At 47.3% G+C, this 17198-nt stretch overlaps 1 long non-coding RNA gene across 1 annotated transcript; it reads left to right on the forward strand.

Annotated features, from left to right (window-relative positions):
• The first annotated feature begins 13028 nt into the window (after positions 1–13028).
• Positions 13029–16675, forward strand: LOC148002322 (uncharacterized). Its single transcript, XR_015634962.1, has 3 exons — positions 13029–13111; positions 14557–15824; positions 16035–16675. It is a non-coding gene; the product is annotated as an uncharacterized LOC148002322 (long non-coding RNA).
• Positions 16676–17198: the final 523 nt, after the last annotated feature.

The following is a 17198-nucleotide window of genomic DNA, read 5'->3' on the forward strand; positions in this document are numbered from 1 at the left end:
GTATTTAGAGTCCCAAGGTGAATCCCTATTTAAAGGGACATAAACTTAACTTGGGCAACTCCAAGCCAGTACAGGGTCCTTCACCTCACGCTTAGCCGTGAACGTGACTCAGCCTGTGTACACATCAGCCAAGTCACATTTTTACACGGGAGAACCCACTGATCCCCACCCAAATCACTGCTTAGCAAATGCCGCGAAGGGGCCAGCGAGATGGCTCAGCACAGAAAAGGGCCTGCCGCTACAGCCCGATGACCTGAGTTCAAGCCCAAGAGCCCATATAAAAGAGCTGGAGGTGGTGGTGTGCATGGGTCCTCACAACTCTCCTGCAGAGAGACGAAAGGCAGAGAGGCTCACAGGCCAGTGAGTCTGGAGCAAGAAGCCCATCAGAAACAAGAAAGTCGGGGCTGGGGATTTAGCTCAGTGGTAGAGCGCTTACCTAGGAAGCGCAAGGCCCTGGGTTCGGTCCCCAGCTCCGAAAAAAAGAACCAAAAAAAAAAAAAAAAAAAAAAAATGCTTGCTCCGCAGACATGAGGACACAAGTCTGGTTACCGGAACTCAGCTAAAATGCTCAGCATGGTGGCACTCGCTTGTAGTCATGGTGCTGGGGAGGTGAGGACAGACAGACTCATGGGGCTGTCTGGCTAGCTAGACTTGTCTACTTGTCCAGCTCCAGGCCAAGAGAGAGACCGAGTCTCAGAAAACAAGGCGAGGACTGATGAGGTGGAACCTTGAGGGTTCTTTGGAAAGTCGGTTGGATGGTGTTCTGCTGGGGCAAACATGGGAAAGATTCTTTGCTAGCAACACGAATGTATTGGTCTGTCTCACAGTACAGAGTTGAACTCCATTTGTTGGGACGCCATAAAGAGAAACGCTGCCAAAATCTTCTGGGGGTATACTGCAGATTCTTGTCACCTCTGTGGACTGGAGCTGACTGGACGCACATGCTGAGGCGAGAATGGTGCCGAGACAAGGCATATATAGGACACGTGATGTTCGGAGGGTATAAATCAGACTCCACAGAGTGACAGAGACACGGCATGGCTTGCAGGTACAGCTAGCTGTGCAATGCTTGTGGGTCTCCAGTCTTCGCTGATCTTCACTTCCTTGAGAGAGGCACAGCCGAGAACTGGTGTCCCTCCGAGTCCCTCCTGCTGACTCGAGTCATGGCTGAGCCCTGGCTATCTCTGCTCAGTCGTGTCACTGCTGTGGCTAATCCAACACTATCTAACCGGACTGCCAGGGTATCCGTGAGGTGTTTGCAAGTGGATCGAGCTGCCGCTGCCTGCTAATCTGTGAACCGAACTGCTGATTTCCAGACAACACAGACCAGAGTTGCTCCAAAGAACGTTTCTTTTTTTTTTTTTCTTTTTTCTTTTTTTTTCGGAGCTGGGGACCGAACCCAGGGCCTTGCGCTCGCTAGGCAAGCGCTCTACCACTGAGCCAAATCCCCAACCCCCAAAGAACCTTTCTAAACAGGCCCTTTCCCACTCCCTGCCCCACCTCCCGGATCCTTTCTTTCCCACTACCTCTTGAGGGTGATAGATTACAAGGAAGGTTAAAGTGTTTAAGAACCATCGTTTAAAATAGGATTGGAAAATAAATAAAGTTACAGACTGGCGAGATGGCTCAGTAGGTTCGGGTGCTTGCCAACCTGGAAGACCTGAGTTCTATCTCTAGACCCTACGTAGAGGAAGGAGAAAGCCGGCTGCTACCAGTTGTCCTCTGACCTGTGCCTGAGCTCAGTGGTATTCATGCCCACTTCACACACACACACACACACACACACACACACACACACACACACGAGAGAGAGAGAGAGAGAGAGAGAGAGAGAGAGATGGAGAGAGAGAGAGAGATCGAGAGAGAGAGAGAGAAAAAGAGAGAGAGAGAGAGAGAGAGAGAGAGAGAGAGAATAATTATGGATGGCTCCTGAAGAGTAACACTTGGCCTCTGGCTTCCACATGTACATGCACACACATACACCAGCACCCACACATGCATCCACCCGCCTACACACAAAAGACAGACAGACAGAAGTTCTGTAAGTTCTGTCCTTTGTCTTCGATGACCAAAGGGACACGGCTATTTCATAACCAGTGCTGGATTCTCTTCAGGCTCCACTGTAACATTTGGCTGCACTCTGTCTCTTCAGGGAAAAGGGGCTGGCGTCCGGCAGGGCAATCATCCGGGCCTGACCTAAGGTCCACAATCCCACGGCCCTGTGTGAGGGAAAAAAAAAAAAAAAGGCCCTTCAGGCTCTCAACAAATATTGATGTATCCGGAGCCCCGGCCACACCCAGATGAGAATTTACACTGGAAACAGCACCTGGCCTCCTCAAGGCAAGTCAGCACGGAAGGGAAATCGAACTCTTCTGTAGAAAGCAGCTGGTTTCTTCTCAGCATTTGCAAGACATGTAACACTCAGTCGGTGGCAAAACGGCTCCATGGACAGGCTCCATCGGAGAGGGGAGGGTCTTAGTGTCGGCAGTGGCAGTGTTTGAAACCCTGGGGTTATCTATCGTACCCGAGATCTGCTCTCTGGCATCTGGTTGGTCCCATGCTCAGCTCACACAGTCACTTCCGTTTCATCCTAGGCCGATGATTCCCTATAACGATGACATCATAGGGAAGATGCTCTTTCATGGAGACGTCAATGGAGGCACAGAGGGTTTGAGTAACCTGTTAAGGCCATCCTTGGTCAATGATACACCAGGAGAGCAAAGGCAAGCATCTTCGCAGTCTGAGCATGTATGAGAGGTAGACAGTGTGACCTGGAACACAGGCTGAAAGCCTTGACCCACATGAGGGGGGTCCAGGATTTTTTAGAACTTCCCAGGCTCCCAACCATTAGAGCCTCAGGCCCTTTCCAGTCTGCGTGACACAGTGTCTAGAAGTCAGAGGATGTTCTAGAACGGCTGGCTCCCATCTCCGAATCTGACCCTTGGATGGCCTTGCTCCTCCTTGTGAAAGGTTCCTAGTGCATTCGTTTCTTTTTCTTAAATGCGCCTTTGCCCCTCTGGTCTGGAGAACTGACTCAGAGGTTAGGCGTGCAGACTGCCCTTGTAGAGGGCCTGAGTTGGGGTCCCAGCACCCGTGTGGTCGTACACAACCTCTAGTAGCTTCTGCTGTGTCCTGGGATTAGAGGTGTGCTTTACTCCAGCCCTCTTCTGGCCTCCAAGAACATCTACAGTCGTGTATACATACCACACACAGACTCGCACACTGCTAAAAGTAAGATAAAGCCTTTAAGAAAACTGGAGGTGGAGTCACTCCGTGGTGGAGAGCAGTTCCTGCCCTTCTAGAAGATTCCAGCTTGATTTCCAGTGCCCACACAGTGCTTTCCAACAACTTGCAACTCCAGGTTCAGGGTATCTGACACCCTCTTATGACCGGGCATGCACATGGTACACACACACACACACACACACACACACACACACACACACACACATATATATATATCCAAAACACTCACACATATAAAGTAAATAAATCTAAAAATTGGTTTGCAGGGCCTGGTGGCACATGCCTTTAATCCCTGCACTAGGAGGCAGAATCACAGGAATCTCTGTGAGTTCAAGGCCAGCCTGGTCTAGAGAGTTCCAGATCAGGCCAGGACGGCCTAGTTAGACTCTATTAAAAAAAACTGTTCTCTCTCTCTCTCTCTCTCTCTCTCTCTCTCTCTCTCTCTGTGTGTGTGTACATGCCACAGCATGTATGTGGAGGTCAGAGGACAATAACTCGAGGGAGGTCAGTTCTCTTCTTCCTCCATGAGAGTTCTAGGAATTGAACTCGGATCCTCAGTCTTGAAAGTGCCTTTACCTGATGAGCCATTCCCTGGGAAAATCCTGTGGAGACCCCAGGAGAGCATGGCCAACCAGAGATCAGGGGACAGGGCTCACCAGCACAACCCTTGTGAGACGAGGTGGGAAAGCCTGAAGTCTCAGCATTGAGGAGATAGAGGAGGGAGGACTGTGATTGAACGTCACCCTTGGTGATGTGGAGAGTATGAGGCTAGCCTGGGCTACATAGAAAGTACGAGGCCAGCCTGGGCTACATGAGACCTATGCAGACACTAGAGTTAACAGTGGTTAACAGCATTTACCACACTCCTGCAGAGGACCTAAGTGTGCACCGGCATCCACATCCAACAGTTTACAGTGCTTCTAATTCTAGGTCCAGAGGATTTAATGCCTCTGACTTCTGCAGGTATTTATACGCATGTGCACACACATACCTAAACATAATTAAAAAGAAGTCTTTGGGCTGGGTACGGGGACACACGTCCTTAATCCTAGCACTCAAGAGACAGAGGTGGGAGGATCTGTGAGTTCAAGGCTAGCCTGGTTGACATATGAAGCTATGGGACAGCCAAGACTGCATAGAGAGACCTTGTCTCGAACACAACAAAAACAAATCAAAAAGTAAATAAGCCTTAAAAAAACAAAACAGGAGACAAGGCTGGGGATGCAGCTTAGTAGAGCGCATGCTGGGCACACATGCATAATCTGAGGACTCTGGGAGTGAAAGCAGGAGGATCGGGAGTACAAAGGCCATCCTCAGCTACATAGCCAGTTTGAGGATAGCCTGGGCTACGTAAAACTGTTTTTGTTTTAAGTTTAAGACAAACAAAAAGACACAATCCCGCATTTACATGGTGGATAGCTAGCTAGAGGTGGACAGGTGGATCAGCTCTTAAGAGTACTCGCTGCCCTTGCAGTGGACCTGGGTTCGTTTCCCAGAACCCAGATGACTCACAACCACCCATATCTTCAGTTCCTCTGTGTGTATGTGTGTGTGTGTGTGTGTGTGTGTGTGTGTGTGTGTATTTGTGTGTGTTTAACCTATCTACCTGCCCATCAACCAATCCATCCATTTGTCTGTCTACTTTCTATCTATCTATCTATCTATCTATCTATCTATCTATCTATCTATCTATCTATCTATCTATCTACTCATCTATCTATCTATCTATCTATCTATCTATCTATCTATCTATCTATCTATTCATCTATCTATCTATCTATCTACTCATCTATCTATCTATCTACCCATTCATCTATCTATCTATCTATCTATCTATCTATCTATCTATCTATCTATCCATCCATCCATCCATCCATCCATCCATCTATCTATCTATCTATCTATCTATCTATCTATCTATCTATCTATCTATCTATCTATCTATCTGCTACAGTCTTGCTGTGGAACACAGACCAGCATCAAACTTTCAGCCATCCTCCTGCCTCTGCTCCTGCTTCTGCCTCTAAAATGCTTTCTGGGACTCTAAGTGTGGACCACCATTTAGGTCCCTGCCTTGCTTTCATGTAACCCATATTGACAGAAACAACTCTGGAGAGGAGAACTCTGTCTTGGCTACCGATTTGAAAGCAACAGAACACTTCCATTCACTGAAGTAACTATGGTGGTGGTGGTGAGTGTTTATATTGTGGTGTCAGGAAACAGAGAGCCAGGCCAGAAGTGGGCGGGCCTAGCATTCCCCCACGCAACTGCCCAACTTCTCACAGATGGGACCCACCTCCTAAATCTGTCACAGCCTCCCAACATAGTGTCACCAGCCGGGGAACAAGCAGGGAATGCTTGAGCCATCGGGATCCAGTTCTGATCCAAGTCATCGCACATTAGCAAGAAACTAAATGTCTGTCGCTGACGCTGCCTGGGCTGGAGGACTCTGTACAAAAGCCCTAGGTGACAGAGATAAAATCTGATTACCAGCCTTCTGTGGGGACTGGCCAGTGGGTATAGGACAGAACACCATCCATATGTGTTTGTTTAAAAAAAAACAATTTATCAGCTATAAATCTGAATAGAATTTGGCTAGGCTGGACAACGGAGAAATTCAACATCAGGAAAAGCAGAATTACATTAGGAACATACTGACTCTTCATAGGCAAGCATACCCCAAGTGCTTTTTCTATCTGCCTGTCTCCCTTGTTTGAGGATAGAAATCTATCACAAAAGTCGATTCAAATGCGACTTAAAAAAAAAAACAAAAAAACAAAAAAGCCCATTCAACCAAGAGGGCTCAGTGGACAAAGGTACTTGCCACCAAGCCTGACAACTTGTGTGGAATCCCCAGACACACATGGTGGAAGGAGAAAATGGTTCACTGCAAGTTGTCATCTGACCTCCACAGACAAACACACACAAATAATTGTTTAAATTAAATGTAAAAAATGATAGCTAGGTGGTGCTGGTGGCCCACACCTTTCAGCCCAGCACCTGGGAGGCAGATGCAGGCAGATCTGATATTTCAGTCAGGATTTAGAAACTAAAATTAAATAGAATAAAACTGGATATTGAGGGCTGGAGAGACGGCTCAGTGGTTAAGAGCTCTGACTGCTCTTCCAGAGGTCCTGAGTTCAATTCCCAGCAACCACATGGTGGCCCACAAACATCCGTAATGGGATCCGATGCCCTCTTCTGGTGTGTCTGAAGACAGCTACAGTGTACTCATATATAATAAATAAATAAATCTTTAAAAAAACAAAACAAAACAAAACAAAAAAACTGGATGTTGAAGATGGCCTGGCAGTTAAGAGTACTTACTGCTCTTGCAAAGGACATGAGTTCAGTTCCCATCAACCACATGATGGGTAGGTCACAACTGCACTTTACTCAAGCTCCAGGGGATTCAAGATCTCAGACATCTATATTCGTGTGTGTGTGTGTATGTGTGTGTGTGTGTGTGTGTGTGTGTGTGTGTGTGGATGTGTATGTGTGTGTATGTGTGTATGTGTATGTGTGTGTGTATGTGTGTGTATGTGTGTGTGTATGTGTGTGTATGTGTGTGTACATGTGTGTGTATGTGTGTGTACATGTGTATATGTATGTATGTGTGTATGTATGTATGTGTGTGTATGTGTATGTGCGTGTGTGTGTGTATATATAGAGAGATAGATATGAAGAAATGACAAAACATGCTAATAATAAAAATTAGGGACAGGTAGCCAAGCCTGATGGTCCATTCCTGTGATCACAGCCTGTGGGTGGAGACAGAGACAGGAGGATTACAGAGTTGACAAGCCAGGGCCTGGAGAGGTGGCTCACTGCTTCAGAGTGCCGGTTGTTCAACCGGAGGATCCTGGCTTTAACCCTAGCACCCATATTTCAACTCAGAACCATCTGAAATTTCAGTTCCAGGGGATCTGACGTGCTCTCTGGCCTTCCAGGGCACAGGCACGCACATGTGCACAGACATACACATAGGCACAACATACCCATACGCAAAACTGAACTTAAAAAGGTTTGTTTGGTTTGGTTTTTTTTTTTTTTTGCTTTTGTTTTGTTTTCTTTTTTTCTTTTGTTTTGTTTTGCTTTGGGACAGGGTTTCTCTGTGTAGCCTTGGCTGTCCTGAAACTCACTCTGTAGACCAGGCTGGCCTCTGCCTCTCAAGTGCTGGGATTAAAGGTGTGAGTCACCACTACCTGATCTTTTTAAGTTAGCAAGACCAACCTCATGATGGGCTACCTAAAAACCCAAAATAGCCTGTGTGGTGGTGCATACCGATAGTCCCAACACTCACGAAGCAGATAGAGGATAGCCTACACTACCTATCAAGTTCAGGGAGGTCAGGGCTACATAGACCATGTCTCAAAAAAAAAAGTTTTTTAGGCTTTTAGGCTTTTTTTTTTTTTAAGATTTATTTTATTTTTATGTATACGAGTGCTCTATCTGCATGTACACCTGCATGACAGAAGAGGGCAGCAGATCCCACTACAGATGGTTGTGGGCCACCACGTGGTTACTGGGAATTGAACTCAGGACCTCTGGAAGAGTAGCCGGTGCTCTTAACCACTGAGCCAGCTCTCCAGATGGCCGGGTTTTTGTTTTGTTTTGCTTTGTTTTGTTTAAAGAAAGAAAAATTATAAGGGGTTGGGGATTTAGCTCAGTGGTAGGGCGCTTGCCTAGGAAGCACAAGGCCCTGGGTTCGGTCCCCAGCTCCGAAAAAAGAACCAAAAAAAAAAAGAAAGAAAAATTATGGGGGGAAAATTGAGAAGCGTTGAGAAGCGCACTCACACTGAAACCAAGCACCTTCTGTGAAGCTTTAATACCCCTGTCACCTAGAGAATCAAGAGGAAGCCAAAAAAGGGTACCAAGAATTTAGCTGTATTCCCCATGGCACCATTTGATGAAAGTACTTGTGAAAAGACTTACCAACTACCCTGAACCAAAAAAGAAAATCTAAGAGGGCCGGGTGTGCTGGAGTCAGGTATCTGTGATCCTAGCCAGCCTGGGCTACACAGGTAGACCCTGTCTCAGTAAACCAAAACAAACATACAAGTGAGGGAGAAAAACAGTGTTTAGGACACATGTGCCCCCAACATTTTAAATCTAAACAGGGCCAGGTGTTGATGGCGCACACCTTTAACCCCAGCACTCGGCAGGCAGAGGCAGGTGGATCTCTATGAGTTTGAGGCCAGCCTGGTCTACAGAGCCAGTTCCAGGATAGCCAGGGCTACACAGAGAAACTCCTGTCTTGAGAAAAGAAAAATCTAAGCAGGTTTATATCAGAGGCTTGCAAAAGAGGATTTCAAATCCTTCTGTCAGGGAAACTGTGTGAGAGGCCATTCTCTCAGCCAAGCCCCGAGAGTAGGGTGGGAAACGGATGTCTCTCACAGCCCATGAGGGAATGTGAGGGAAAAGAGAGAAGAGAAAGTGCTGAGAAGTTCCCATTTTTATTGGGGTGAAGGAGAAAGGAAGAGACACCATGGGACATGTACATTCGCTGGCCACTGGTTCCTGCAGAGCTTATGGCCTTGAGCGTCCTGGGTGATAGGTGGAAGGAGCTGTCTCCTCCTCCTTTGGACCTCAGGTTGTCCCTGCGCCATCTCCCAGCCTCAGCTTCTGCGCACCACTGTGTGCGCGGAGGACAGTGAACGGCTTGCAGAAGCATCTTCTTTGGTTTTACTATGAGGCCGTCAGTGGAAGAAACCATGCCTGTGAGATGGCGTCCCCGTAAAACCCCCAACTGACAGTGCTTGCAGTAATTTCCCAGTCAATGAGCACGCTGTAGGGCTGGATGGGGGAAGCCACCCCGGAGCATGCGCACAGAGGTCATGTAAGGTCCGAGCAATTCTCCCCTCCTTAGACGCTGCGCCCAGATCTCTTCCGACTCACAACGCTTAAGTTTTCCTTAATTTTTAATTTAAAAAAATTCTTTTTTTGCATTAAAACACGCAATGCCTTTGTATGAAGATTCTGGAGAAGCAGGCAGGTATAACTGGCATGCAGACTACACCATGTTGACCTCTGAGTAACAGTTGCTAAGAACAAATCCATCCAAGAATGCTGGGGGCTCTGAGTACCTCCCCAGTCTGCATGATTCTTTCTCACCTGGAAACTCTCCTGACCATCTCCAACACCCACATATCCTAATGTGGATACCTATCCATCTTAAATGTCCTTTAAAAAACCACTTGAGCAACAGGCACAATCGGGAGGAAAAGGCAAGTGGATCTCTGAGTCCTAGGCCAGCCTGGTCTACAGAGTGAGTTCCAGGACAGCTGGGGCTACACAGAGAAACCCTGTCTCAAAAAGGCAAAACAACAATATCAAAAAACCCAAACAAACCCTTGGATGCCTTTAAAAAAGAAGAAAGAAGACAACAGGAGCTGGAGAGAGTGCTCAGTGGTATGTGACACTCTTTCTTTTTTTTTTTTTTTAAAGATTTATTTATTTCATGTATATGAGTACACTGTAGCTGTCTTCAGACACACCAGAAGAGGGCATCAGATCCTATTACAGATGGTTGTGAGCCACCATGTGATTGCTGGGATTTGAACTCAGGACCTCTGGAAGAGCAGTCAGTGCTCTTAACCACTGAGCCATTTCTCCAGCCCCCAGTATGTGACACTCTTGAAGAAGATCTGAGTTTGTGTCTCCCTCAGGCCACTCACAGCCACCTGAAATCTGGCTGCAAAGCGTTTAAGCACATAGTATACATTCATAAATGCCAGACAAATGCTAACTCATCCACGTAAAATAAGAGAGAGAAAGAGAGAGAGAGAGAGAGAGAGAGAGAGAGAGAGAAGCAGAAAGGAAGAGAGGGAGGAAAGGAGGAGAGAGGTAGGGAGAGAGGGAGGGAAGGAAGGAGGGAGGGAGGGAGGGAGGAGGATACTGAGAGACACTGGAAGATGATCTTCAGGAGAATTAAGGTTCCCAAAGAGCACTTAGTCATAGCTCGGTTGTGTCTGGGTCACCTGCCCAGGGAGCCCCTCTAGCTTTGATTATTAATCCGAGGCATGAATCTAAGAGGTTCACTCCATTTGCACACAGGGCCTCCTTGTCTAGAATTACCCTCTAGTGATAGAAAAACAGGTTCCCATGCCCACATCTCCGACATGGAGAAACAGCACCTATTCAGAGTCCTGAGACACAAACCAAAGGGTTCCCACCATACCTGCTGCACTACCCTGCGGCCGCCATGACTCTCCTGCTGCTGTAATTCTCTGGCAGCACCCGGACGGACATCTACGTGGGAGAACGTTTTGCCCTATCTTGGCCTGTTACCCACTGGCACCTGTGCTGTAAGAACTGGTATCAGGTTGGGGATTTAGCTCAGTGGTAGAGCACTTGCCTAGCAAGCGCAAGGCCCTGGGTTCAGTCCTCAGCTCTGGGGGGGAAAAAACAGACAAAAAGCAAGTTGTCTCTTGAATAAAACAAACGCAGGCTGGGTTTGCAGCTCAGTTGGCACAGTGCTTGTCTAACGTGCACAAAGCTCTGGGCACTGTCCCCAGCGCTGCATAAAACCAGGTGTGGTGGGTTTGGGGATTTAGCTCAGTGGTAGAGCGCTTGCCTAGGAAAGCGCAAGGCCCTGGGTTTGGTCCCCAGCTCCAAAAAAAAGAACCAAAAAAAAAAAAAAAAAAAACAGGTGTGGTTATGTCTGTAGCGCTAGCATTTGCGAGGGACTTGGTGTAGGATAGGATATCCTTGAGCTGGCAGTGGTAGTGGCTCGAGCCTTTAATCTCAGCACTCAGGAGGCAGAGGCAGGCAGATCACTGAGTTCCAGGCCAGCTTAGGGTGCAGAGCAAGTTCCAGGAAACCCAGGGCTACACAAAGAAACCGTATCTGGAAAAAAAGCAAAAACAAACAAACAAAAAAAGTTATCCTCGGCTACATAGTGAGTTGGAGGACAGCCTGGGCTACTTGAGAACCTGTCTCAAAACAAGGAACCATGAACAGTAATTGTCCCTGACTCCTGTGGGTCGTTCTAGTATAGTGGTTCTCAACCATTGAAAATGCTCCGACCCTTTGGTGCAGTTTCTCATACGGTTGGCGACCCCCAGCCATACAGTTATTTTCATTGGTACTTCATGACTGTAATTTTGCCACTGTTAAGAGTGGTAATGTGAATATTTGTGTCTTCTGATGGTCATAGGTGACCTCTGTGAAAGGGCTGTTTGACCTCCAAAGGGATCAAGACCCATAGGCTGAGAACCACTGTTCTATTAAGTCACCAAGTAAAGGATTGTGGGAATTTTCCTCACCTCTTTTTTTTTTTTTTTTTTTTTTTTTTAGGATAGGGGCTCTCACTATGCGACCCTGGCCTGGAACTTGCTCTATAAACCAGATTGCCTCACGCTTGCTATGGCGACCTCGAACTCAATGAAAGGGAATTTTCAACTTAAAAAATATGAACGCCAGAAGTACAGATGGGTTCTAGGATGTTTCGATGAACCCTGAGGAGCAGCATGGTGGGGGCACCGAACCATGCGGACTCAGGGCTTGACACTAACTATAGGATTTGAACTGGACTCAGGAGGTGCCGATAATACTTCTATGCGGCTGTGACACAATATTTAACAAACTTTTTAAAAAAAAAGATTTATTTACTTTTATTTATGTGAGTACACTATCGCTGTCTTCAGTCACACCGGAAGAGGGCGTCAGATCCCATTACAGATGGTTGTGAGCCACCATGCGCTTGCTGGGAATTGAACTCAGGACCTCTGGAAGATCAGTCAAACCACTGAGCCACCTCTCCAGCCGAAACAATATTTAAAAGAAAAAAAAAAAACAGCAAAACTTTCTGTTCTTGTGCTGAGGACTACCTGGGAAGGTTAGGGAACCTTTAGGAGGTGGAACCTTGAGGAGTGGGGTCGGAGGAGGGTTTAATGGCCTCACACTGCTTCCTGTTCTTTCTCTCTGCCTCCAGTGTTGGGGTGAAAATGGGCTCAGTTGTTTTTCTGCTTCAGCCATCGTGCCTTCCCTGCTGTGATGGTTTCTATCCCGCCCCTTTACTCCACCCCCACCCCCGACCCCTAACCCTTCCTTCTTTAAGGTTTTGGTTATGGTGTCTTATCACAGCAACCGAGCAGAAAAGGAGCTGACGCACAAATTAAGGGAGCGCAGATTGATTTGGGTTCAGGGTTTAGCTGGGGAGGCTGCTCGGTTCACAGCAGCGGGGGCAGGGAGGTAGGGAGTGGGGTGGGGGGGATGGGAGGGTACACGATGGAGTCTGTTTATGCCACGGTGAACCAGCAGCGTGGCAGGGGCCACAAGCTAGGGTCTCACGGCTCTTCCTAAATAATAGTTCCACCAGCTGGGGATGAAATGTTCAAAACTGGAACCTGTTGGGGACAATTAAGTTTCATAACAATGTCCAAAGAGAATTGGAGACTCCCTTGGTTTCAAAGCCGGTGCGGGAACCGCCGTGCCCATACAGGAAACAGACCGAGGAGGTCAGAGAGAGAGAGAGGAGAGAGGTGCGTGCCAGCGTAGGAAATAATCTCATATGCTTATGATTTTCCAAGAGGGAGATTTGTCATGAAGGACATGGGGGGGGGGGGCTTTACTCAAGCCTAGGAACTCTGAGGCTATGAGAGAGAAAATGGATCTACTTGGCTGTGTAAACATTCAACTGTTTTGTGTGACCAAGGACACCATAAATAAAACCAATTCGAATGGTGGAGCTGAAAAAATATTTGCAGTATAAATAACAGCCGCCAACATCTGCTGATTGTTAACGTGTTCCGGGCAACCGCCTGTTTGCTCTACGCCGTACTCTCCAGTTACCAGCAATGCGGCCCCGAAGTAGGATCATGGTGATGACCGCAGTGGCTAATCCGCAGATGAAGAAACTGAGGTATGACAGGATTAAATAAATTGCTGAGGTCACATGGGGAGGCGGGGCAGAATCAAGATGTGACCCTTGGCAGCCCTAGCTGTCACCCCACCCCCCAAGAAGCAGAAAGCCAAATGCACGCTATTTAAAGAGCTTTTACAGATTGACCTGACCAAGCCAAATGGACTGTTTACAGAAGAGCGAACCCAAATGGCTAACGGACTTAAGAAAAGAAACTCAAATTCAACGGTACTCAGAAAAACACAAAAGGAGAGGCTGGAGAGATGGCTCCGGGGTTAAGAGGACCTAGGTTTGGTTCCCACCACCCATGTGGGTCACCTTACAACCACCTAACTCCTGAAACGGGATCTGACACCCCATCAGGCACACAAAAGAAAGTAAATTTCACCAGAGGACAAAGGAAAAAGGCAACAATGTATCACCGTGCATCCATCCCACTGAAGTGAACTGGAAGGAGATATGGTGTCAATTGCTGGCAGAAATGTGGAGAAAAGGGCATTCTCATATACTCCGTGGTCACTGGGGAAAGTAATCTGGCAAAGCGTATTAAATTGAAGCCAGACGTCCCCTTTGACATGCTAATCCCATTTCTAGGAAGCTGTCCCAAAGAAACAAAAGGATAGCAATATTCAAGTATTTTTTAAAAGACGTTTATGGGAGATTTCTTTCTTTCTTTTCTTTGTTTTTTTTTGTTTGTTTGTTTGTTTTTCTTTTTGGGTTTTTTTGTTTGTTTTTTGTTTTTTGTTTTTTTTGGTGGTGGTGGTGGTGGTGGTGGTGGGAGGGGTCAGAAAACTGGCCACAGAGGGAATGCCCCGCCAAAGAATCTGGGAAGTAATGGGATGAGTTATGCTATGTCCTTCCTGTGGTTAACAATGAAGAATAATGAGAGTCTCTGGTTTCTGCCATTTCCAGAAGTTATTGGGAAGTGTGAAAAACACGATGCTTTAAAAAATCGCATGCTACAGCCGAGTGCACACCTTACATAATCCCAGCACTCGGGAGGCAGAGGCAGGCAGATCTCTGTGAATGTGAGGCCAGCCTGGTCTACAGAGTGGGTTCCAGGGCAGACAGGGCTACCCAGAAAAACCTTGTCTCAAAAAAGGAGGAGGAGGAAGAAGAAGAAGAAGAGAAGGAGGAGAAGAATGTCTTCTGTTTTTCTAAAGCAAGGGGAAAGAATATCAGTGGAAGACTTCACGTCAATCCGGGGAAGCATAAGGAATGCACGCCAGTTGCTGGGGAGGCTGGGTAACTCCCACAAGTTGAGAAACAAGGGGCTGAAGAGAGTCAAGTGGCAAATTAGAGCCCACAGGCCAAACCCCCTTGCTGCTGCTTGCTTTTCAATCCATACCATTTTCCTGGCATGTTGCTGTTCACGTGGCCCAGGATGGGGTGAGTCTGCCTTATCGTCCTCAGTATAAAACGCCAATGTCCTTGCTATTTTTCAGGACTGTTCCTGCCCCAGCGTGACTGGAGAGGGTGTACCTTCCCACAATGTGCAATCATGTGTGTCTCCCCTCCCACCTGTACGTGGGCCATCTTTAGTGCTCTGACTCTATAAGGCCGGGCTGAGTATGAGACGGAGATGGTGTGACCCATACACTTAGTACAGAAAAGGTCCGTACAGCTAGCGGGCAGAGTTGCACATGCTTTTAATCCTAGCATTTGGGAAGCAGAGACAGGCAGATCTCTGAGTTTGAGACCACAGTGGTCTACAGAGCTCCCAGCCAGTCTGGGATACATAGAGAGACTCTGGCTGGAAAAAAAACAAAGTTATCTATTACTGGATTGCTGTGGGCCTGCACACATACAGGCCAGGGACAAAAGGGAAATAAGTAACTGTGGTCTTCGAAACCACAGGGGAGGTGAACCACAACCACTGGCTGGAGCCAGGCTCTAAGCAAGCACGAAGGTACGAAGCTTGGAGCCTTAGGCTCGCTGTTTGCCATGACTCTTGTTCCCACACTCTCCTCAGCCCTACCAATGTTTATAGAATAAACACACAAATGAACAAAGAGAGCTACATAATCCCCAAAGAGAGGCTGACACACTGATAACGGGGGGCTGGAATGCAGATGGCTAAGGATAGTGACAGGAATTGTTGGCACCGAACCCCGGCTGTCATAGTCATCGCTGCTGCTGTCCCAGCCTTCAAAAATGACTGTCCTCCCAACCACTGTGCTGTTTTGGATTTGGAGGTGACTGGATCCCAACCAAGCTACAGAGTGGGGTGTGATTAGCTTTGGCCGGTTGCCTAGGTAACGCTGTGGACATGGAGATGGGACAGTCAAGGCTGCTTTGCACAGATTTTTTTTCCCCTGATTTTTCTAAAGGGCTTTTGGGAACCTTTTACATGTAGCTCAGTTCATGAGTGTCTGCCTAGCATGGATGAAGCCCTGGTTTCAGTTCTCAGCACTATGACGCAGGCCTATAATCCCAGCATTTGGAAGGTAGAGGCAGGGAAGTTACAAGTTCAAGGCTATCCTCGGCTACGTTCGGAGTCAGAGGCCAGCCTGGGCTACATGAGACCCTGTCTCAGGGCTTTGGATATAGCAACTCCTTGGAGAGTGAATGATGGTATTCTCATATGATCCAGCGACTAAGTAAATGATCAAAGCATTAAAAGCAGGTTACCCAAAGCAATACAGGTATGTATATAAGAGCTTTGCATGGTTATTTAGCAATGTTCAAAAGGTGGAAGACAAATGAATAAAGCGTGGTCTCTTGGGCTGGAGAGATGGCTCAGTGGTTAAGAGCCCCAACTGCTCTTCCAGAGGTCCTGAGTTCAATTCCCAGCAACCACATGGTGGCTCACAACCATCTGTGGGGAGATCCGATGCCCTCTTCTGGTGTGTCTGAGGACAGCTACAGTGTACTCATATATAATAAATGAATAAATCTTAAAAAAAAAAAAAAAAAAAAAAAGCGTGGTCTCTTGACACAGTGGAATACGGTTCAGCCATATAAAGGGAGCACCGACACACACTGCCGTGCAGATGAACTTCAGAAGGATCAAAGGCACGTGCCACCACCGCCAGGCACTCAAGCCCTTCTTGTATCTTGAGGTGACAAGCACAGGGCAAACTAAGGTGCTCAATGATGTAAGAGAAAAACACCAAAAAATCTTAAGTTCTAGTCAGGCAGTGGTGACGCACTCCTTTAATCTCAGCACTCGGGAGGCAGAGTCAGGCAGATCTCTGTGAACTCCAGGCCAGCCAAGTCTGCAGAGTGAGTTCCAGGACAGCCAGGGCCACACAGAGAAATCTTGTCTGAAAAACCCAAAACCAACCAACCAAATCTAAGTTCTTACTGCTTGGGGATGGAGTTCAGTGATGGCATCCTTGAGCAGCATGCATGACGTCCTAGGTTCAAGTCCCAATACCGGGGGGAGGGGGGGAGACAATAGGGGGGGCTGGAGAGATGGCTCAGCAGTCAAGAGCACTGACTGCTCTTCCAGAGGTCCTGAGTTCAAATCCCAGCAACCACATGGTGGCTCACAACCATCTGTAATGGGATCCGATGCCCTCTTCTGGTGTGTCTGAAGACAGCTACCGTGTACTCATATACATGAAATAAAATAAAATAAAAAAGACAATAGAATGGATTCTTGACTCTTATCACTGGCCTGTCCCAGAACTCTTGATTCTGCATAATCACAGGTGCCTTCTTTCCTTGAAGCCATTTCTAGTTGAATATCTATCTTGTGCAATCAATGTATTAGAGGAAACAAAGTCACCTCCGGGTCAAGAGAATAGGATCCCTGGCCTGGGTGGAGACATAACATTCCCCTTGGGCCCTGTCATTCACTTAGCCAGAAATCATGCTGGGAAGGAAGGTGGGTTTATCTTATGCCATGCATAAGACACGGACACTAACTTGTCATTAATGAGATAATATGGTTTTCCCAGGGGAGTAGATCGATTAGGAGCTGCAGTCACCCAGGGTGTGCCCACTTCTCTAAATTATTCAGAATAAAACATGTAACCTCTAAGCATCCTTCCTGAACCCTTTGGGCTTTTTCCACAGACTTTTGGGTTTCCTCACTCTTTCTCTGAAGCTCCCCCCCACACCCTGCGCCCCGTCTGCCTTG

This window comes from Rattus norvegicus, chromosome 12, assembly GCF_021556685.1.
Source record: "Rattus norvegicus strain SHRSP/BbbUtx chromosome 12, alternate assembly SHRSP_T2T, whole genome shotgun sequence".
In the NCBI taxonomy this organism is placed as follows: domain Eukaryota; kingdom Metazoa; phylum Chordata; class Mammalia; order Rodentia; family Muridae; genus Rattus; species Rattus norvegicus.